Source organism: Mauremys reevesii, linkage group 3 (genome assembly GCF_016161935.1).
Source record: "Mauremys reevesii isolate NIE-2019 linkage group 3, ASM1616193v1, whole genome shotgun sequence".
NCBI lineage: Eukaryota > Metazoa > Chordata > Testudines > Geoemydidae > Mauremys > Mauremys reevesii.
The window spans coordinates 14,711,234-14,733,338 of NC_052625.1; the positions used below are offsets into that span (position 1 = coordinate 14,711,234).

Genomic DNA, 22,105 nt, shown 5'->3' on the forward strand with positions numbered 1-22,105 from the left:
GACCAAAAGTTGGTAGTCTGCAGGAAAAAGAAGTAAACCTGGCAGATCCGCTGCTGCTAATAAATTGCACTTGCTTGTCATTAGTTTTGCCTACTTGCCGTTGTACAAACCCGTATATTTGTTGTTATTTTCGAAGCTGCTCATTGTAACAATAAAATTGAATCCAAAATTGCTTTCCTGTTTGATCCCACAGCTCCATGCTGGCAGTCTGTCAAAAGAGGGGGGAGGATGGCAACATAGGGAAGGTGGTAGGAAAAAAACTGTTATGGGCCAGATCTTCAGTTGATACAATCAATGGAGCTGCACCACTCTGTAATAGAACTGTGCCAATTTATACCAGCTGAGGATGTGGCCCTGGAGTAGTTTTGCTCTGTAGCAGGGCTGCCCAGAGGATTCCGGGGGGCTGGGGTCTTCGGCGGCGGGGGGCCCCCGCTTCGGCGATGAGGGGTCCTTCCGCTCGGGGACCCGCCGAAGTGCCCTGAAGACCCGCGGTGGGGGCCTCCTGCCTCCGAATTACCACCAAAGCAGGACCTGCCGCTGAAGTGCAGCCGGGTCTTCGGCGGTAATTCGGAGGTGGGGGGTCCCTGCCGCGGGTCTTCGGGGCACTTCGGCGGCAGGTCCCCGAGCGGAAGGACCCCCCCCCGCTGCCGAATTACCGCCGAAGACCTGGCTGCGCTTCGGCGGTAATTCAGTGGTGGGGGGCCCTTCCGCCCCAGAGCAGAAGGACCCCTCGCCGGCGAAGACCCGGAGCGGAAGAAGCTGAGGAATAGCTCCGCCCAGTCTGGTGCCCCCTGCTGTCTCTCGTTTGTGCTGTGACCCCTCATGTTTCAGGAGCTGCAGTGCTCCCTTTGTGAATCAGGATGCTCCCTCTTCGTGGGTTGGCCCTCCACACAGGGGCACTATAGTTTTCCCTTTCCAGTGTATCAGAGTCTCACCAGACTGCCTGTCTGGATATTGTTCCTGACAGTACTCCAATTCCAGCCTATGCCACTTCACCAATGGCTGGTAGGGGAACCCAGGTCTGCGCACTACTCTGGATTCCACTCAGGGACTCTCAAATCAGAGGCCAAGGTCTCCATCATCCCAAACCTTGCTGCCATTTTTCTGAATTTTTTTGTTCTCCACCTCTATCAGGCTTCTGCTCTACCACCCTTCTTGGTAAACTCTTCCTTGATGACTGGAATGCCAGGCCTCTAATCTTCTCCATCTCCCTCCTTTCCTTCTTGAAGCCCAGAGAGTGACTGCAGGCTTCCACTCTGCAGCCCACTGTCTTTATATTTCTCTCTCTCTCTCTCTTTTTTAATAGCAAAGCAGAGTTGACTGAATAGTCTAATTCCTCAATGCTTAACCGTTTATATCCTCACTCTGCCCTGTGTCTGTCCGGTAATGTAACAGCGCCTTTTTAATATTACTCTGTTTCCCTGCTGGTTTTACTAAATAACATAATGTATTTTTTAACTTAAGACATTTGAATTTCTCAAAAAGCATTTCCCTTTCTCTGTCAAAGCCCTTGCAGACCCATAAAATTTGATCAATTGTTTCTTCCACCTTAGAGCATACATAGTCCATCTTTATCTATTTATTTGAAAAAGATTTTTCTTTAAGTCACAACGACCAGTTAGTACTCCAAACCAATGGTTCTCAAAGCCGGTCCGCCGCTTGTTCATGGAAAGCCCCTGGCGGGCCCGGCCGGTTTGTTTACCTGCCACGACCGCAGGTTCAGCCGATCGCAGCTCCCACTGGCTGCAGTTCGCTGCTCCAGGCCAATGGGGGAAGCGGGAAGCGGGAAGCGGCGGTCAGCACATCCCTCAGCCCGCGCCACTTCCCGCAGCCCCCATTGGCCTGGAACAAGCAGCGGACCGGCTTTGAGAACCACTGCTCTAAACGAAAGCACTTCATTAGTCCTTTCAAGGCCCTGAACTATGTTGTAATCCTCAGTTCTAGGGCACAATCCAAAAAATCTTCCTTTTTTTTTTTTCATTAATCCAAATTTTTTGCCCTTCCTCTTTTTAATATTTTCTGTACTAGGCTTTTGAATTCTTGTGTGCTCAAGGGTATTTAGGATCTGTCATTCCAATTCTTACAGCACGTGCTTGCCTTTTTTTTTTTAATGCCCTCGTTCTGCTGCAAACTTCCTGACTTTACACCAGCCCCGCCTGCTCCTGTCCAGCTGACTTCCATTCTGAATCAGTGCTCTCCTATCAAGCCTAACTCTGCCTCAGGTGTGGCTCATCAGGTTAACTCCTTGGCCACATTAATCCTTTCCAGGCTAGTGTGGGGGCAAACACCCCATCACACTTTCTTTCAAGGAGTCTGTTGCAAAGTTGTTCAGAGTGTAAGAGATGTAAAGCAAGATATACCAGCAAAGAAAAGTTGAGTCTAAGGAGCGCAAAACTACATTATACTGGACAATATCCACTCATTTAGGATCAAATTCTGGTCTCACTGAAATCAATGGGATTTTGTCTTTTAGCTTCAATGGGGATCAGAATAAGTTTCTCACATTGTTTGCTTTGAGCTGCTCCTTTAGCTCACTAGGCAGAGGTCTTATCTTTCGGACTTGAAAACCACTCCTACCTGGCCATTTTTGTTGCCCTTGTCTTCCGTAGGAAGATCTTTTCTGCTGTGTCAAATGAGATATGAGGACCATAACTGAGCACAGTTTTCATTAGGCCATACCATCACTTTAAGTAATGACATTGTTTTTCATCCACTCTTTTAACTTTTTCCGAACCATTAATTACTCTGTAAACTCTTTCACACCATTCTAATAGGTTAGAAAGGCATAATTTATGCCTTCCAGAACCCACGCTGCTCAGCGAGGAGTCAAATACTCCAGTCCTTACTCAGGCAAAATTCCCTTCATTGACTTCAGTAGGAGTATTTTTCTTGAATAATGAGTAAACACTAGCATTTGGCTAGTAGGAGCCAGATCCTAAACACATTTGTTCCAGTGTAAATGCAGAATAACTTTATAATTACTCTGGATTTACAGTATAGCAACATTTTGTCTGAGGTGTCCTGTAACTTGATTTTTCCTCAGCAGTTTTTCCTAGGCTTATAAATCTTAGAATCACCATACACTTGCTCCTTTTTAAAAAGATGGGTGTAATTATGGTTCCCCTCCAGTAACAGCTGTTTAATGATAAATTACATATTTTTATTAGTAGCTCAGCTGTTTTGTTGTTTTGTTCCTTCAGAATTTGCTATCATCTAGTCCCTGCTGATTCACTGCAATTGAATGTCTTGAATTTTTCCATCACCTCTTCTTTTCTTTTTTAATATCTGTGTCTCTGACAGTGCCTCACCGCAAATAGCGACTTCTGGAATAGGCATTGCTTCTTCCCCACCCTAACCCCAATCATCCTCTCTGGTGCAGACTGATTGCAAAGAAATCATTTAGCTTGGCTGCAATCTCCTTATCTTTGATGGCCCCCTCGCCTCCCCAGGACTCTAGGACACCCACTGACTCTCCATAGGCTTCTCTTTTTCTGACCTACTTAGAGTACGGTTGTATTATTATTTCAGTTTGGCAATTTATTCTTCCCATTCTCCTCTTAATCTCCATTTTTCTGCCAAACTTTATGTTCCATTGTATTAGCAACACTTGGGCTGGATGTACATTGTACAAAAGGATACTTTTGCGTCCTCAATAACTCATCCCTTGCCATGGAGCTATAAACTATTACAACTTCCCTGTAGGATTTTTCCTTTATACTTCCTGGCATTTCTCTAGGGACAGAATATTTCTTTTGCTTCATTTAAAGGTCAGACAGAGGGTTAAATCCTGGAGCCATTGAAATAAATAGGAGCTTTTGCAATTGACTTCAGTGGAGCCAGGATTTGTGGTCAGCTTTCCATACTGAATGACAGGAATAGAGAGCACAAAGCTACATTTCCCCACTATTCTATTGGGGAGGGTGTTGGACTGAGTGTTGGAGGACTTGAATCTATACCTGGTCCAGCGTGTGCTGCTGGCTGAGACGCTGCTTTGGGCCTTAGCTTGTCCATCTGTAAGATTAATTTACTCACCATTGTGAAACACTTTGAGAGAGAGGGTATTAGTACCATTTATGCAGTTAGGAATTCTGTATTTGCTTATCAGGAGCATGAAGCAGTTACGTAACATTTTAGGTCTTCAGAGTAATGGATAATCATTAAGGCCTTGACACAACAAAAAACTGTCACAAAATGAGTCTCGGTGAAGCCAGGTGTACAAATGACATGCTTAAAGTTATGTATTTGCTTAAGTGATTTGTCGTATTGAGTCCTAATTAATTATTGCCTTCCCACAGGGTTATATTTGTTTCCTGTGTGTACCAGTGAAAATCTTGTTCAGTGACAAGCACCTAATGATTCCCATTGCATAGAGGTCTGCTTTTAGTACAGGCTGCAGAGGGTTAAACTCCCTCTCTATTCCCATCCTCAGTGCTTATTCAGAAAAGCAAGGCTGGGAAACTTAAGATAAGAGCATTTATCTTCACGGCAAAACTGCTCACTGTCTTTGATGGACTCCCACACATTTCAACAAGAGGCTTAAGCTGCGGAAGCCAGAACACAAGCAGTCTCTGGTTATGGTTATCCTGCTAAAACGTGGCACACGTCAAATCAGTTACAATGTAAAGGGTGTTTGGTTTTTTGTTTTGTTTCCCCGGTCAGCAGCAAGTGTTGCAGGATGAAACAAAATATCTCCTGTCTGCTAGCACAGCCTCCTCCCTTAAGATGCTGATTGAATGTGAAATGTATGTTTCTTAAGAGAATGGATCGCTAACATTTTGCAGCAAGCTTTCCCATCAGTCTTGGTGTAGGCAAATGCAGCAGGCCCTGAGACTAAGCATCTGCAGGTCACTCTGTCTCTCTCATGAACTGTCAGTCCACAGAGAGAGAAAGGAGAGGGGCTGCAGGACAGTAGAAAGCATAACGAGAGAAGGGCCTAAGCCGCAACGTTCAGAGCACACTTCTCCCAGAGTGGAAGAGCGTTTCACTCCAAGCCTCTGGATTGAACTCACTTGTCAAAGACAGACCGAGGAGCTGTTCTATCAGTTCACCACTGCTCCGTTAAACACATCCCAGGAGGAGGCAGACAGACACAGGTGGGAAGAGCTGGTGTTTCCATACACCAGCGTCCTTAGCTTTCAAGACTCTCCTGGCAACACTTACATCAGGAAACACTTGCATTTCCATCACTTTACCCACCCTTTCCCACCCCCACTCCCCAAAAAAGCCATTTGCTGTGCCATTTGGAAATGGACAGACACTGACAAAGGATGTCACCTGTTCCTGCTCCTACCCTTTCTTGTGCCATGTTGTTCCCTACCAGTCCTCTCCCTAGTCTTGCTGTCTCCATGCTGCCTTTGGTGAGCTTTCCCCTGGCTGTTGATGCCTGTGAGCTCACTGCCCTGCAGATAAAACCCTTGGCAGCAGCAGCACAAGTTGGTCCAGATTTTGAAATCTAATTGGAAATGGCCATTTGAAAGCTCTGGGAAGCGTGCACTGCTTCTGAAGGAGTTTGCTCATTCTAAGGCTTGGCCTACTCTTAAAGGTGTTGCTGAAATAGCTGTGTTCATTTGGGGTGTGAAAAAATTACACCCCTAACTGACATAGCAAACACCCTGCTGTAGATGCAGTCTACCAGCAACAAAAGCCCTTAGTAGCTATAGCCTGTTTTGTTTGGGGAACTGGTATAACTGCGCTGACAAACCCTTTCTCGTGTAAACAAACCCTTGGAAGCCTTTCTTTCTGTGTGTTTATACCACACTCTCCACCATAGTGGCAGCAGCTTGAGATGTTCCCCTTGTCCCCAAGCAGGAGTGTAGCGCTAGAGAGCTATTGATTCCCAGCCTTTGACTGAGGGAGCCCAGGAATTCTCCTCTCCCTTCTTCCCTACTTCTCTTCTCCTACGGATTTCAGAGTCAGAGGAAACAAACAGTCCTTGATGGCGGGAGGGGTGGGGTGGAAGAAAAACTAATCTCAGCAACTGCCCCGGCCTTTCAAAATATGTAGAGTGCCCCTTTCGGAGGTTGTCACAGTGTATTCTCTTGGCTGCTGTGGCAGATGGACCTTGTTGAAGAAGCAACTTGGACCAAAACTCTCATGTATGTAGCTCTTTCATGGGTTCACTTCCATGTGTCAGCCAGGAAGACTCTGCCTGTTGGAGTTAAACTCAGTACTGTAGGCCTTTAGGGGGATGACAGGAAGAAAGCAGACTCCCACCTGGCCAAAAAAGCCAACCTGAGTTGGGGGAGACCCCATTGATGTGAAAGAGATGAATCTGAACAGACTGAAATGACTGCTTTTTAATGACCCCTTCTGCCATGTGATCACTAATATAGCAATCTGCCCGCACTCGACAGATTCAGTTAATGATCAGGAGCTCGGCTGGTAACCAGCTCAGCAATCCCTTCCCTTAATGGAACTATAATAGCTGATTAGGACAATGTATCTCAGAAAAGTGACAGTGGAAGAGACTCGCTTTCTAGCTCATTCTGACACACTCTAGTGAAGAAAGCCTCTAATCCTTTCAGAGTTTGATATTTTAACAAGGGTTGATTTTTTTTTTTTCCAGATTTTCTTTTTAATGACTGACATTATTTAAAGCAGATTTCTAGTTTGTTCCTTCCACGCTGTCAGGGTTGCAAGTGACATAGGACTTAATGCTACTGTTTGCTTCCAGGAGGGGAGGGAAGCAAAACCCAGTTGACTCCAGCTGCCATGAGGAAGCACCGGAACGGAGAGTGCAAACTGCACAGCACGCTCTTCCACCTCCCTGGGCCCCACTGGAGTCCCTCTTTGTAGCTGGATTGGAGGGGCCCTGGCATTGTTTCCCTATTAAGCTCAACAGGGGCAGAGCTGGGCTAATGCTGACTAGAGCTGGTTGAAGTTTACTTGTAAGCCTTCCTATGTTCAGGTGAGCCAGCCCAGGAAATATGGAGGCTGGGGTCTCACAGGACATGTGAACATGTCACCTGTTCCTGGATACCTGAACCTGGTGCTTTTCTATTTAGAAGGAGGGGTGGGGACCCAGAGAGACAAAAAAGTCCCGCCTTGAGCCTAAGCTATAAAAGGGGGTGGAACAGAACAAAGGGGGCTGCCAATCATGAGAACACCCCTGCTTTCCACCTAAGATGGCTGCTGGAACTTAACAAGGACTGTACCGGGGAAAGGATTGGGCCCAGACTAGGAAGGAGTCTAGTCTGTGAAATAAGTTTATTGGAACATCTCTGAGGGTGAGATTTTACCTGTAAACAGTTACTTAATGTATTAGGCTTAGACGTGTGTGTTTTTGCTTTATTTTGCTTGGTGACTTACTTTGTTTTGTCTGTTATTACTTGAAACCATTTAAATCCTACTTTTTATTTTTAATAAAATCACCTTTGTTTATTATTGAACCCAGGTAAGTGATTAATACGTGGGGGAGGAAACAGCTGTGCATATCGCTCTATCAATGATATAGAGGGTGAACAATTTATGAGTTTACCCTGTAAAAGCTTTATACAGAGTAAAATGGATTTATTTGTGGTTTGGATCCCATTGGGAGCTGGGTGTCTGGGTGCTGGAGATAGGTGACCTGCTGAGCAGTTTTTGGTTAAAGTCTGCAGCTTTGGGGGTGTGGACCAGACCTGGTCTGTGTTGCAGCAGGTTAGCATGTCTGGTTCAACAAGGCAGGGTTCTGGAGTCCCAAGCTGACAGGGAAAACGGGCTCAGAGGTAGTCTCAGCACATCAGGTAACAGTCCCAAGGGGGTCTCTGTGACCGAACCCATCACACATTCGGTTTCATTTTTTGCAAACCATTTCCTTTTTTTGAAATTTCAAATTTTTATTTCCACCCCCTTTCTTAAAGCTCTTTTGGCTCCAACTGCAACAGAATGAATGCTGCCCAGCCCTCCTCTTTTTCTTTTTTCTTTGACCACTTTGTAACTTTTGAAAACTTCTCCTATCATGGCAAAATTAGAGTAGCAAAAGGAAAAAACAGAAAATGAAAAAATCTGGATGCCTGTCATTCATTTTTATCATACTTGGAGGGAAAGGAGGGAAAATGAAATTTTGAACATTAAAAAATTTCACAATTTAAAAATAATTAAAACTTGTTCCATTTAGACACTTGCAAAATAGGAACAACTTTACAATTTTATGTTTTAAAGGACTTTGTTTGTTTGGGGTTTTTTTTTTGGACCAGCTCCAGTTCTGATCTTCAGGTTTTACTCCACACTGTGGTTCCCCCCACCACCCAGGCTGTGTGGGGTGCAGTCTGGGGAACTGCAGTGAACTGGGAGTCTATAAGAGCATAGCTGTGGAGCTGTGTTTCCCTGGGACTGGTAAGCAATGTGAAGGAATAGAGCACCCGAGTGGACCTGGGGTTTTCAGAAGCTGTCAACTCCAAATCCCTCCCTCAGTTGGAAGCCTGTGAAAGAGAGTGCACATGTTCACATTTTGAGTTTCCATTTGCCTATGCAGTAATAGTTCGCCTAGAGGAGCAGCTGGGACTTCATTTTCAGCAAGATGGCAGCAGGCTCAGCAATACCAGCTGTAGTAATAACTTTTTATAGGAAGTGTCTGTACATTCTCGGAACAACAAGATAAAATCTCAACAGTCTACATAAATCTCTTGATTTGGGCAGAAGCCTACACGTGAGCTTCTTAAAATGAAGAAAAATAATCATTCAGGTTAGAAAATAGAACAGACCCCTAAAATCAAGAAGTGAGCGTTTATGCTGTGGCCCAAGATTAGAGTACAGGTAGTCAGACTTCTCAGAATTAATTTAGAAGGTTCATTTCCTATTCCTGTAGTACTGCTAGCGAGGCTCCTATTTGAACTGCCCTGTTAGACGGTTCAATCTGCTATTAAATGAGGAGTACTATATAGTCTAAAACACCAGATACTTGGTAATAAACATTTGGGATCCACCAAAATCTGTATTGGCTAGTTTCCAAATTCAGCTGTTAGCAAGGAATTCTTATTTGTCAGAGCTTTGGGTTTTCACTTATAAGCTTTGCAATTAACACAGATTTAAATTGTTTGTTTGAAAGAAAAATGTTGCATTTAAATTTGAGTTCTCAACCATACAGGTGATGTCTGGGTGGGACATGGGGGGGGGTGTCATATTCCAGGGTGCAATCCAGGCCAGTGATAGTTTGTCACCGCCAGCCCCATAGCCCTGGATGCCACACAATGCTTTGCTGTTGTAGCTCCCAACCTGGGCTGCTCACAGTCTACCAGCATTCAGGTCACACCCGGAGTGTCTATGTATAGCTACAGCCCTGGTCCAGCAACTCTCACCTGTCAGCCACACACCAGTCATATCCTGGCTACCACCAGCCTGGGTTACTACTTACAGGGTGACACCCCCCCACACACACGCACACTCCCAGTCCAGAATTTTCCCCAAAAAGTACTGTAGGTGGAGTATCTGTACCAAACCTCCCATACTCTTTGATGTTCATCGCTCACTGATTGAGGAGTCCTGAGTCAATTTTCTCCAGCCCTCTCCTGGACAGTTCAGATATTAAAGGTCCCTTACCCCTGGAAAGGGTCAATATTCAACACTTTGCTATTGAACTGGAGTTACCAAACAGTTCAGTTTAAACACAGCAGTGGATTGGTTGAGATGAGCGGTTCTCAATCTGTGGGGCAGACCTCCCAAGGAATGTGTCAAGGGAGGCATGAGCTGTGTGCTGTTTGTTTTGCTTTGTTTTGAAGAGCTCTGCTGTCAGCCCTGGGTGGCTGGGGCTTGTGCAGAAGGACTGTGCACACTCGGGAGGTGGGGATAAAGAGGACAGCCGAAGCCCCGCAGCCTGGGCTAGGGCTCTCCTATCCCCTGCAATCTTTCACCGGGAGGCAGCCTGAGCTCAAGCCGTCATCTATAGGGCAGCAGCAGCAGCATAGAAGTAATGGTGGTCTGCTGTGACAAGTGATTTTGACAAATATCACTTTTCACATTGCCACCCTTACTTCTGTGCTGTTGATTGCGTGGCGCTGCCTTCAGAGCTGGGCACCCGGCCAGCAGCTGCTGCTCTCTGCTCTGCCTGATCAGAAAGTGAACAACCACATGCTGCAGTAACTGCGGCATCCATCTGACCATCAAGTGTAGCCTGAAGCAGAGTACGCTGTACCCTAGCCCTGAGATGACAAAGACGTAGAGGATATAGAGAGGTCATCTTTTGAGAAGAGACTCTCCACTCTTGGCCATTCAAAGGTGGAAGAAGCCGTTTCTGACACTGTTAATCCAGGACCAGATTTGAGTAAATGGGGACACAAGGAGAACTGTTTGGGTGGGAGAGGGAGGTTATACTCTAAAGATGACTTTTGGATTGGGAGGAGAGCGAGGAATCAATCTTGCTTGTTTGTTCAACTGCAGCCATGAAAATAAAGTCCCTACATGAAGAACTTTTCAAAGAGACGCATGACTTCTGATTGACTTCTTGTACTGTAATGCTTTGTTGGTAATCAATACACAGGGAGGAGGCCTCATACTTTCAAATGTCATGGAATTGCCTCAAGCTTTGTGATTGCCAGGAGTTGGCTTTGAAAAATGTTGGTTCAGCAAAGTGATGGTACAGATGGATGAAACTGTTTGAGTAAAACAAGAACTGATCTAGACTATTGCATAAAACTCAAAATGAATCTTTCAAACTTTCGTGGGTTTTTTAAATTTTATTTTATTTTATTTTATTTTGGCATGTCTCTGCACATCCTAGACTAGAAGCAGAAGGTACAGTACTGAAATATTACTATGCCATATCTAAGCTAGAAACAGCTTAGAAACTTGTATCCAAAAAGCCCTTTTGCCCAGTTTTGTAGGCTCCAGGGATTCAGAGACGCTTATAGGTGGACTATCTGTACCAAACCTTTCCTACTCTTTGATGTTCATCGCTCACTGAGTGAGGAGTGCTGTGCCAATTCAGCTTCCTACTGATAACCAACTGACAGGTTAACCCGTATCCGCTCTTGCAGTGCACATCAATAACACTCACGAATGAGTTGCTTATTTTAGATGAACCGTCAATGGAATTAATTGATTCTTCAGAAGCTTTGCCAATTTCCTCTCTGCTAAAGCAGGCAAATTAGATGATGCTTTGTGTAACAGCCAAACAATTGTCCTAAAGTACTGAAATGATTGCTGTGCAGTGGACGAATCTTGTGGTTCATGAGAGTTTCTGAAAGAAGAGCAGTATCAGAGGGGTAGCCGTGTTAGTCTGGTTCTGTAGAAGCAGCAAAGAATCCTGTGGCACCTTATAGACTGAAAGAAGAGCAGTGGTTCTTGTTTTACTGTTGTTCTTGACCTCTGCCTCCCTCCCCTCTTTCTGCTTATTGTGCTCACTTTGTTTTACTTAGATTGAACGTTCTTAAAGACAGATGTTGTATCTACCCTGTGTGTTTGGTACAGCACCTGGCCCAGTGGGACACGAATCCTGACTGGGGTCTACTGTCATACAAAGGATAAGAATGTCATGGCACAGTGGTGATATTCTGTGCCCTCCATGGTAGTAAAACAAGGATGAAGGAGTAATCTGAATAATAACTTAAAGCCAGATTGTGCCTGTTCTTAGCAAGGGTGTTCAGTAGGGAGGGAGCAAGGTGCTTTCTCCTTCTCCATGTGAGACCTATATCAGGGGAGGGCCAGTCATAGTCTTTGCATTCCTAAGACAAGGAAGAGCACCCAGGATCCAGGTGCTTGACCCCTCCCCTCTTGCTATCAGCCCACAAGCTGGCCAGCCATGGCAACCTGAGCATGCAGTGATGTCCCACAGGATGGTAAAACAGGTATTTTCCCCCTTTGCACCCTCTAATTCTGTTTGCGTGTTGCCAGTTGCAACAGTAGCAGCAGACTGGGTTGCTGGGCAACACCACCCTAAGAATGATCAAAGTTAGGTCCCAAAGCATTTGCTAGTGGGGACAAGATAAATATATTTAAAGCCAAGCACTAAAATTTGTGATTTTTTTTTTTAAGTACAGAAAAAGTAATTTTAGAGATTTTTATGGTTCCCTCTGAGCACTCTACATTTGGATGGATACAAGAAATGTTCCTGCTCTGACTTTTTAGAATGTTCTAAAACTTTTCTCAACACTTACTCTGTAGCAGTGGCATATAAAGAATACTTATGATTGGTGTGATACAAATGTATGTTTGTTTTTTGTCAGCACTCATGATGGACTTTATAGTACATTACATCATCATGTAATATATGTATATAAAATGAAATTATAATGATTGTACATTTATAGAATGTATTATGTCCTGAAGGATTCTAAAATGCCACATCAGCTTAACAGACGTGTAATACCATACAGAAGAATTGCTTCATTCACCAACTGTTTAACAGCAGTAGCATTTAGGGCAGGAAGCGTATAATGACTTTTCCAGTTGAAACTTCATTGGAATAAAGGAGAATTCAAATACCTGAGCTGGACTTAGGACAGGACTACCTAGGTTAACCTTCCTACGCTGACTGTTACAAAGGCCCTACAGAACCCCTAATGATTCCAAGGAGAGTTGAGGGACCTTTTCTGAATGACATTTTTTCAAATAGCCTTTTTTTTTTTTTTGGAAATGGAATTTGTTATATAAAGTTGTCAGCGTTTTTCATTTTCCATGAAAGAATTTAGTGCTTTAACATTCTTAGCAAAATTGATTTAGCAAAAGAAAATTGTCAATTTCTGTTTTCAGTGTTTTTGAGAATTTTGCGGGGAGGAAAAAAAAAACATTTAAAAACAGGGCTTTGGAGTGGAGCCCAGAGCTGGAGCGCGGAGCAGCTCCGGAGCAGTGGAGCTGCAGGTTTTTGCCTGGAGCTGGAGCGGAGCCGGAGCACAGCTCCAAAGCCCTGTGTAAAAATGCTGGGAAAACAATATGGGGCCCATTTCAGATATTTTGAAATGAGAACAACTGTTGACATTTTTGGCAGCAATAGCTTTTCAATTATTTTTGACCAGCAATGAACACAAGTCATCAGGGCCTGAGTTTTACATACCACTGAAAGATGTCACATTCAAAAAAGCACAATGTCCCCTAGTCTGATACTGGGGCACTGGGTCAGTGCTAGAACCTATGGGCAAAATCATTCTCCCATTAACGTCAATGACAAAACTTCTATGAGTGAGGTCAAGGTTTTTCACCCATGTGTGAAGCCAGCCTGTCTTGCTTAGCTTGTGTGATCTAGCAGGTTTCCAGCACAAGGCAGTAGTGCTGTAAACCCCATTTTAAATATGTTTCACAAGTCCTACGCACACCAAATGGGAAACCTATCCAGTAAATGTGGTTTATGTAAAAGTATAAATGAAGTAATGAATAGCAAGAGGAAGAGAACGAGTCAGTGTAAAACCTAAATGAAAACGTGAGGAGGTTGTGCAGCTGGGGAATCTTTCATGAGACTCATGCTGATGAGCTTCTAAATGCCTCTATACTTCTGGCACATGTAAATCTGCCCCCCAAAAGCGTGGGATAAAGAAGTCAGACAAATCTGAATTCTTAACTAGAAAGCCAAGAAGACTGTTTAAGATAGCAAGGGGTAAATGGGATGTAGCTGCACAAGCATTACTGTTGGTTATTCAGTGCCACATATGTGCACGGTGCCTTGCAGACAGTTAAAAACATGGTGGTGCCACACTCCAGGAGCTTACCATCTGAGGCCTTGGTCCTGCAAAGAGCTGGGTATGTGCGTTTTGTTAAACACACGTGGATGTCTTTGCAAGACTGGGGCTTTAAGGCTCCAGTTCCGCTCTTTTTTTGAAGGCAAAACTCTCACTGAGATCAAAGGGAGAAGGATCAGGCCATTATTACACATAACACAGCGGCTGATGACAATAGACAAAGAAAGGGGGATGGGAGGATGACGGTTATAACAGTGGGCCAGCATACCATATTCTTATATAAACATAGGACTGAACTCGCTCCGATGTAACTCCAATGACGGCAATGCAGTTGCACTAGGGATGCAAACAACCCACAGAGTTTCTAGCTCTAGGCAGTTACTGGAAATGGAGTCCTTGAATAGGAACTGGGATGTTACCATTTATGAGTAACTTGCTCTTATGACCTCTGCATAAAGAAAAATGTGCAATATTACAAAATAATTCTAAGAGAAAGAAATGACCTGATGCCTAATTTAAAAAAAATCTAGAATTGATATTTGAAGAAACAGCCTTCAATTGTTAAACAGCCTAGATGATAAAACATTAACATTTTTAGACCAGCATGAGTCAGTCTTTGGAGTTCAATGTGAACGTGTTAATCACTGAAAACATGAAAATGTTTTAATTAAAATAATAAAATGAGTAGTTTAAATGGGTCTTGATGCTGCACAGCCTTACTTGCCTGATGAAGGCTTACCCCAGCGTGCAGTCCCATCAGGCCTGATTCTGGGCTTGCTTACACTGGTGTAAAACACAGTGACTTCAGTGGCGTTAAATCCTGGTTTATGGTGATGTCAGGGACATCCATCAAAGTGAAAAGATTATTCCTGTGATACAGGCTGTGCGTGGCTGGGGCTCCAATTCCTGAATAGAAAAGAGTGTCTAAAATAAGAGTTTTTAAAGTTCAGCTGAACTTTGCCACGAGAGGCACAGCATGGAAAAAATCATCTAGGCTGCCTTTGGCTTTGTGGACTGATGGTGGTGCTGGATTGCTGCTCATGTTCTTGCTGCTGACATGTGGTTTATTTATTTATTTTTTGGCACAGAAGTGGTTTTCTGTTAGTCAGGAGTTAACAGGCATGGGCTGCATGTTTTGCCAGTCAGCGTCTTTATTAAGTATATGCTGAAAGAGTTTCTTTGGATGCCTGTAAACAGCAGGAGTTGGTGGAGTGCGCGTCGATAAACATGTCAATGTAGTTGTTGAATTTGGATGTGAAGACACGTCTGTGTTAAGCTGGTATCTTTCCATCATGGAAAACTCAGAGCGCAAACCTGCAGCCTTTCTATGCATGGGGCTCTGCTGGCAGTCAGTGGGAGTTCTGTGTGTGGATGGCAACGGAACTGACTCTAATTGATGGAGGGTTATTTTGTGTGGCCCTGCTGAGCAGTTTTAAATTCTTCTCTGGATAGAGGGAGCAGCTGCCAACATTCTCCTGGCTGTTTTGAAATGGACTGAGGCCAGGGGGAGGATCAGAAGAGCTGGCTTTCAAAACGAAAACTGTTTTTTTCTGTGTTGAGCCTGACCCCACTCAGGACCATCTTTCTGTGTGACAAGTAGGACTTTCTGAGCATAACATGCCAGACTTTGCACTGTATTTGGCTGTTTCACAATTTACCACCGGTGCAAGCCAATGATAAAGCTGGTATAGATGGAGCACAGGAGGAGCCTCGGGTGCCATACATCTTCCAGACTGGCTTCTACATCAAGCCCAGCCTCCTATAACCAGTGTGGGGGATCTGGCCATGTTGTCCCTGTACCCCGGCGATCTCCAGCTGTTGATCAGCCCTTTGAAGCTGGTAGCAGCTGCAGGAATATAAAGCAGCCTCTAGTCTGCTCTAAATTACATTTAGGGACTGGAGGGACCAGCAGATAGATGGCCCAGAATCACAGGTAGAGGGGCAAAAAGGCCATTTTAGCACAACCCCATACCTCCAAGCTCCACAGAGTGCTCATCAACCACAGCTATATTAGGTGTTCTGACACCTCCGGTGTTTTAAATGGATAAACAACGGCCCATGCACCTGGAGCATGAAAGGGGGAGAAAGGTCAGATATGATGAAGCATGATCCATAATGTAGTTGTGATGTGGTAAAGGTCCTTGACCATATGGTCATGTGTGATCATGCTCTAGTTTAGCTACTCACAATACAACAGTCTGAATCCCAGTTTATTATTTGTGGTTAGTGGCAGTTACAGGAAAGGTTTAGCATTTTGGTTTACAAAGTGTTGCAGATCAGGAGTGAGATACATTGGGAGAGCGTTGTTCAAAAGCTGGCTGTGTGCTAGCACACTATGCTTGGCTTTAGCCATTGCAATCTGTCCTCAACTTCATGAGCACCAAATTTACCATGCACACACAAATTAACATAGAAGTGAATAAGGATGAGAATTGAGATCAGGAAGAATAATAGTGGATCAGACCCCAAGCGACTCCACATAAAAGTGTCTTGATCCCAAGTCCCAGGCCAAATTATTTCTCCTGTGGCTCTCCCTCTATTGGTACAAACAATCAAGACAAATGCATAGTTTACAAAGAAACTGAACTGTGTATTAAAGGCCAGATTTCCATAAAGTAGAGGCGTGTGCAGCTATGTGCGCAGATCTGGTATTTGCATCAGTAAATGGTCACAGCTAATCAAATGCATGCAAAATTACCACATCTGCATATGCAGTTACATGGCTAAAACAATGGGGAAACTGATTCTTAAAATCTCTCCTCAGGCTTGTGTGCTCTATGGAACCTCACCGGTCTAAGATACTTCTTTGATGACTTAGGTTCAAAGTCACCGAGTCACAATAGCTGAGTCAGTAACACTGCTCAGCTGCTGCTGCGATTGCATTACAGGGTCAAGAAGGATGTTCCAAGGTGTGGTGAGAAAAGGTAGAATCTCTCTTTTGGAAATAAGAGTCCCGGGGAGCAAGTGGAATTGGCAATGGTAGGACACAAGCGGGGAAATAGACCACGGCTACAGGGCGGCATTCATAGTACCTGCACTCTGGGAAGTGCAGGAGACAAACCTAGGCACAGTTGGAAGAGTGACTAGATTAGACCAAACTAGAGATGAGGTTCCCGCAGAACAGAGCTGTGCACACAGCCTCAAGGTGGGGATTTAGTGCCAGATTTTCAAAGGCATTTAGATGCCTAACCTGCTTAGGAACTTTTGAAAATCCCACTAGGCAACATCTACGTCTTTAGGTGCCTAAATAACTGAAAATCTGGCCCTTAACCTGCACAGAGACTGAGGGAGGCTGCTGCTTTGTGTGTGCTGTGGAATTCGTATTTATCTGTGTCTTATTGACTTTTAATGCCATTTCTTAGAATTTACTGAGTGGCTCTGGCTTAACAATGCACAAGATTCCATTCCCGAGCTAAAGAAATACTTTGGTTTTCTGCCTCTCATTATATCTGATTTGCTGTGGGTGGGTAACATTCTTTTCTATTTAACCAATGATACTCTCTCTTTAAAGCAAGTGAGACCAAGGAAATATTTACATTTTTCTGTGGCACTTGGTCTGTACATAGCCAACATTATGTGTTCCTTTCATTTGTTTGCTATTTAAAAGTAAATTGATGGAATTCCAATTCAGTGGTAATAAGGCTTTTTAAATGGTAAAGGGTTTGTTTGTTTTGTTTATTTTTTCAAAATGGCTGTAGTGAAGGGTCTGTGACATGTAGTTGAATAGAAGTGTCATTTGATCATAGTGAAGTTTCTTGTCCAGCATTCCGTCCCACATGAGAGCCAGTGTACTGAAGTCACATGTCTGTATGCAGTGTCAGACAACAGGAGGTGAAGTGAACTGAAGGCACAGTAAATTGTTTAACATCACCGTTATTTGTATGAGAAGTGTTGGCTTAGACAAATGTGATACGCATATAATAGATTTATTTGGTTTCAGAGAGATGAAGTAGGTGAGGTAATATCTTTGATTAGACCAATTTCTTGAAAGCTTGTCTCTCTCACCAACAGAAGTTGGCCCAATCAAAGATATTACCTCACTCATCTTGTCTCTAATAGCCTGGGACAGTGGGACCGACATGGCTCCAACAACACTGAATACTTACTTGGCTTCAGACAGCTTACTAAAGTCACTGATACAGCAATGGTTTTGATTCACATCACTAGTACTGGTACTTCAGGTGGTTAGGAGTGGTATTATAAGCTTGTCCTTCCTACCCTAGGGCCTGATTGTTCCTACCAATAAGCCGAGTGTATGTGAGTAGTCCTGTTGACAAGGCAGAATCGGGCCTTAATGCTTAACTTGAGGTGTGCTGAGTCTTGGTGCGCCATTGCTGCTGTCTCCCTTCAGTAGTCAGAGCTGTGATTACTCTCTTGATCAGGAGGCTGGGATTTGGAGCAGCCACATTTCCATAGTGGTTAAGACCACGTGGAACTGAATGGGAGAAAGTGAGCCCTGGCAGGTGCGGCTGACATCAGATGCCTCAATCCTGCATCTAGACTTGAGCTTCAAAGGCATCTTATGCAGTTTTGTCCAAATCCCACTGAAATTCAGTGGGAGTCAGGCTCCTAACTCTCATAGGATCCTTTGAAAATCTTACCTGTTGTCCTTATGTCCACAAGGCCAGATTTTTAAAGTTATTTAGTCACCTAGCGATACAGATAAGCAGCCTCAGGCTTTAGAAAATCCCTCTAGATGCCTATCTCCAACTGAAGTGAATTTTTAAATGGAGTGATTTTTTTAGCAATAACATTTAAATGAACTAAATACTAAACACTTGGAAGTTCAAATCCCCAAACTTTTGAAAAATCCCTGAATCCCTTAAAAAAAAAATCTGACTGCTAATCCTGTTGATATTAATGAAGCTACTCATGTGGGTAAAAGGGTGTAGGAATCAGGCCCCCAAACTGCTAAACGGGCATCTAGTTTCCCTACAAGTTTGTATGTTCTTTTCAAAGGTTAAAAATTGTAGTTTTAATCTTGTTTCTTCTTCATCCTGAGACAAAGCCTGGTGTAAAAAAATAAAACCTGCAAAGCAATGGAGAATGCACTGTGTAGCTTTTACAGAAATATTTTCCTGATTTTTATTTAAAACAGACATACAAGGCAACATCAAAAGATGACCCACTATGTACAGTGAAGAAGAGCTCTAGAGAACTAGAATGTGGTACCCAATCAGACAGCAGGTGGTGGTTTTCTGAGCTACGACTGGATTCCACTAGAAATTCCACGGAAATTGACATATTAAATTACTTCATGCTGATCATGTTATGGCAATAAAGAAGAAATTAATTAAAGGCTGAACGCTTTGTTATCTAGAAAGGTAAGAGTGTATTTTAATGTTACATTAATTATTACTGAATTACAATGCTGTTGAATGTTGATAAAGGCTGAACTGCTTCTTGAAATGCCGCTGCTGACAGTCTGTGGCAGGCACCTAAAATATGATTTCTGAGTCTTAAGAGAAAAAAGAATAAATTATTACTTGTGATTACTGGACTTCAGAAAAAGCTTACTCTAGTCACATCTCCTTGAACATTTGCCCGCATCCCCTCTGCTTTCCATAGAGGCTGCCTTTGCATGATATGTGAAAGGAATGTACTCAGTCTTTTTTGGTCACAAATACTATAGACATTGTCAATGTAAGATCTGTATGAAGTCTGCCAAAAAAATAAAATAAAAATGGCAGCATGTGCACACAAATCTGCAGGTCTTTCCTGATTTGTGCAAAATGGTGAATGGGGATGAAGCTCATATGTTGCAAACCTACTGAAGCTACTGTCACTAGAAGCACCTTGCCTATGAGCCTATGAGTATCTGATATCTCCAATCCCTAACCCCATCATGGCCTAATAAACATACTTGCCTTTTAGCCCAGATACCTCAGGCTTAACACTCAATCTTCACATCCCGTTCCCCAGCAGAGTCTAATGGAGAAGGTGAACTGCATTGAAATGGTTATAGTCCATTCACATTTTGTATTCTTAACTTTTTCTTACTTTATAAAAATATACTCTGTTCTAGAGTTATGGAAGCCAGGTGCTTTAAAGAAGTGTATCCTCCAGTTTGCTATTTTCATTTTGCTCGAGCTGGATGAAATATTTGTTACAAAAGAATTTGGGGAAAAATCATCTAAAGTGCCTAAGTCACTTAGGTGCCTAAATTCAATTTTCAAGAGTGGCATAGGTGTTAAAACCCTAAGTATTATTGAAAGTCAATAGGATTAGGTGCCTAAGTCAAATTTTTAAATGTAGCTAGGTGCCTAGAGATGCAGATAGGCATCTAGTGGGTTATGCAAGTGAGTCTATGCATCTAATTCCCCTTGTGCTTTTGAAAATCCCACTAAGTACCTATCTAAGGTGCATCTTTAGGCACCTAAATATCTTTAAAATCCTGGCCTGTAGAGATTCGGAGATTTGGCCAAGATCACACCTCAAGTCAATGTGAAAAGCACTGTACACACCAAAGTTTGTACCTGAGATGACCAAACTCCCATACACATTGGGGAGAGGAGTTTAATACGTTACCCGTCTAGAATTTCCTGGGGAAATGTGCAAAATTATTTTAGTGAGGATAGTTAAAAAATGTTCTTCAAATGCAAGACTAGATTGTGTCCCATGGGCATACCCCATGTAACACAGTGCAGGGGAGGAATTGTGGCTCCGGGGGGTAGTAATTTATTTCTGGCCTCTACCTAGTGTGCAGCTCAGGGCTCAGCTCTGTTGGGTGTAGTGGGGAGGGGGAAGCAGAGTCAAGGTCCCATCCATTCTCCACCTTTCCCTGCTCACCTACTGCAGAAGTAAGATGATCCAGTGCCCCTGACCTTTGTGCACCCAATCCAAAGGGCCAGGTAACACAGGCAGGGAAATAAAGGGTATTGGGGTTTATTCCTCTCTGCTCTCCTGTGTGGGCATCACATCTGAGTCAGAATTTAGAGCTTAGTGTACAAAATATCCTCCGTCTCTTGCAAAGTAGATGTGCAAACACTAATGATTAATTTTTAATGTCTCTTCAGCATCCCTTACTCCAGCACTGCATGGATCAGGCTCTTCCAGGCTGAGGATCTGGGGTGTTAGTGGTCAGGGAAAGGCAAGGCAAGAAGAGCGGTCAGTCTGAAAAAGGACCCACTGTTCTAGCTTGCCTGCCTGTCAGGGTAAAATTGATTTTATTACTCCCCCCCCCCCCAAGCATTTCTAGTCCTCTGAAAATCCTCACTGAGAACCTTCAAACATGGACTGACATTAATCCATTCTGTTTGTATCCACCACCTCATTCATAGGGTGTTTGAAGCTTGCTAGCAGACCCTTTTAAATGAAATGATTCATTTCCCAACACTGTGCAGCCGCACAGAGAGAACTGCTCTGCTTCGTCTGGATCTTAAGGTTTGTTTTTGTGGACCGGATCTCAAGCTTTGTTCCTTCCGTTGTTTTGTAGGACAACAAAAGACAGACAAATTGATTAAAACTTCTAAGTGTATTAAAAGCAAGGCTGGCTGAAAGCTTAAATCAATAGTTCTCTGGGAGACGCTAGAAAAGTACTACACTTTGAGAGGCTTTGGTCAGTGAAAACCACTGTGCTGCTGTGTCAGACTTCAGGCACTGTTGGTGTTCTGTGATGGGGTGTGTACCCTACATAGGCCCTGAATGGGTTAATGTGGGCCTGAGAGGCCAGTTATGTCATCTGGCTGCACCTGGAAGGAGAGCCAGGCTTAGCCAATCATGAAGCCCTGCTGGGCCAGAGCAGGCTGGTTAGTATCAAGAGAGGAAGCCTGTAATAGAAGGGGGCTGCAGTCACAGAGTCTGCAGTCACTCTCTGGGAGTAGGAAAGTGGTCAGCTGAAAGCCTGGCGGGAGGAGAATTAGCCCTGGGATCCTAGCCTGGATAGAGGAGGCTGGCAAGTAGCTGGGAAGACCTAAAGCAGCCACTGGGGTGGAGAAGGCTCTGGTGGTGTGTCCTGAACGTATGGTAGAACTTGGACAGCCTGGGAGAGACAGAGGGGTTCTGTGGAGGGACTGAGTATGGGGAGCGTAAGAGGTTTAAAAGGGCAACCCTGAGAGAGGCTGGGTAAGAAGGAGCCCATGGAAACAGCAACAAGGAGTGGGAGTGTGAAGGCCTTAGTGGCTGGTTATAGTGTCCCTGGGCTGGAACCCAGAGTAGTGGGAGGGCCTGGGCTCCCCTACCAGCCACTGGTAAGGTAACATGAGTTGGAAGAAGGGTCCATGGACATTGGAAAGACCTGAGGCAAGGATGTGGGGCACTGGGGCCAAAGACCCTCTTGTGAGGATGTTGGACTGTTTTATGTGGATTAAATCGTGACCTCGCCAGAGGTTACAGGAAAAGGGACTACCCCAGGGATGGCGTGCCCATCAGCAGGGGGCGCCATATGGAGAGAGAGCTGCTATGCCACACCTGGCCACAAGGAGTGAGTAAACCCCTTCTCATGCTCCCTTACAGTGCTGTGGCTACAATATTTAAGCCCCAGTACTACCAGTTCCAAAAACAAGGCATCAGACCCTCAA

The 22,105-nt window shown here is 44.1% G+C and overlaps 2 long non-coding RNA genes across 4 annotated transcripts in view; one reads left to right on the forward strand and one right to left on the reverse strand.

Moving 5' to 3' along the window:
- Positions 1-22,105, forward strand: part of LOC120400430 — a 77,654-nt gene that overhangs the window by 14,834 nt on the left and 40,715 nt on the right. Inside the window, exons 2-3 of the long non-coding RNA XR_005595800.1 lie at positions 18,685-18,910; positions 20,867-20,969. This is a non-coding gene — a long non-coding RNA (uncharacterized LOC120400430). The remainder of the gene's footprint in view (positions 1-18,684; positions 18,911-20,866; positions 20,970-22,105) is intronic.
- Positions 18,899-22,105, reverse strand: part of LOC120400429 — a 47,574-nt gene continuing 44,367 nt past the window's right edge. The window contains exon 5 of one of the 3 annotated variants that reach the window (XR_005595799.1): positions 18,899-19,044. This is a non-coding gene — a long non-coding RNA (uncharacterized LOC120400429). Of the gene's footprint in view, positions 19,045-19,453; positions 19,532-22,105 lie in introns of those variants that run through there. The other 2 variants (XR_005595797.1, XR_005595798.1) reach the window with 2 other exon arrangements.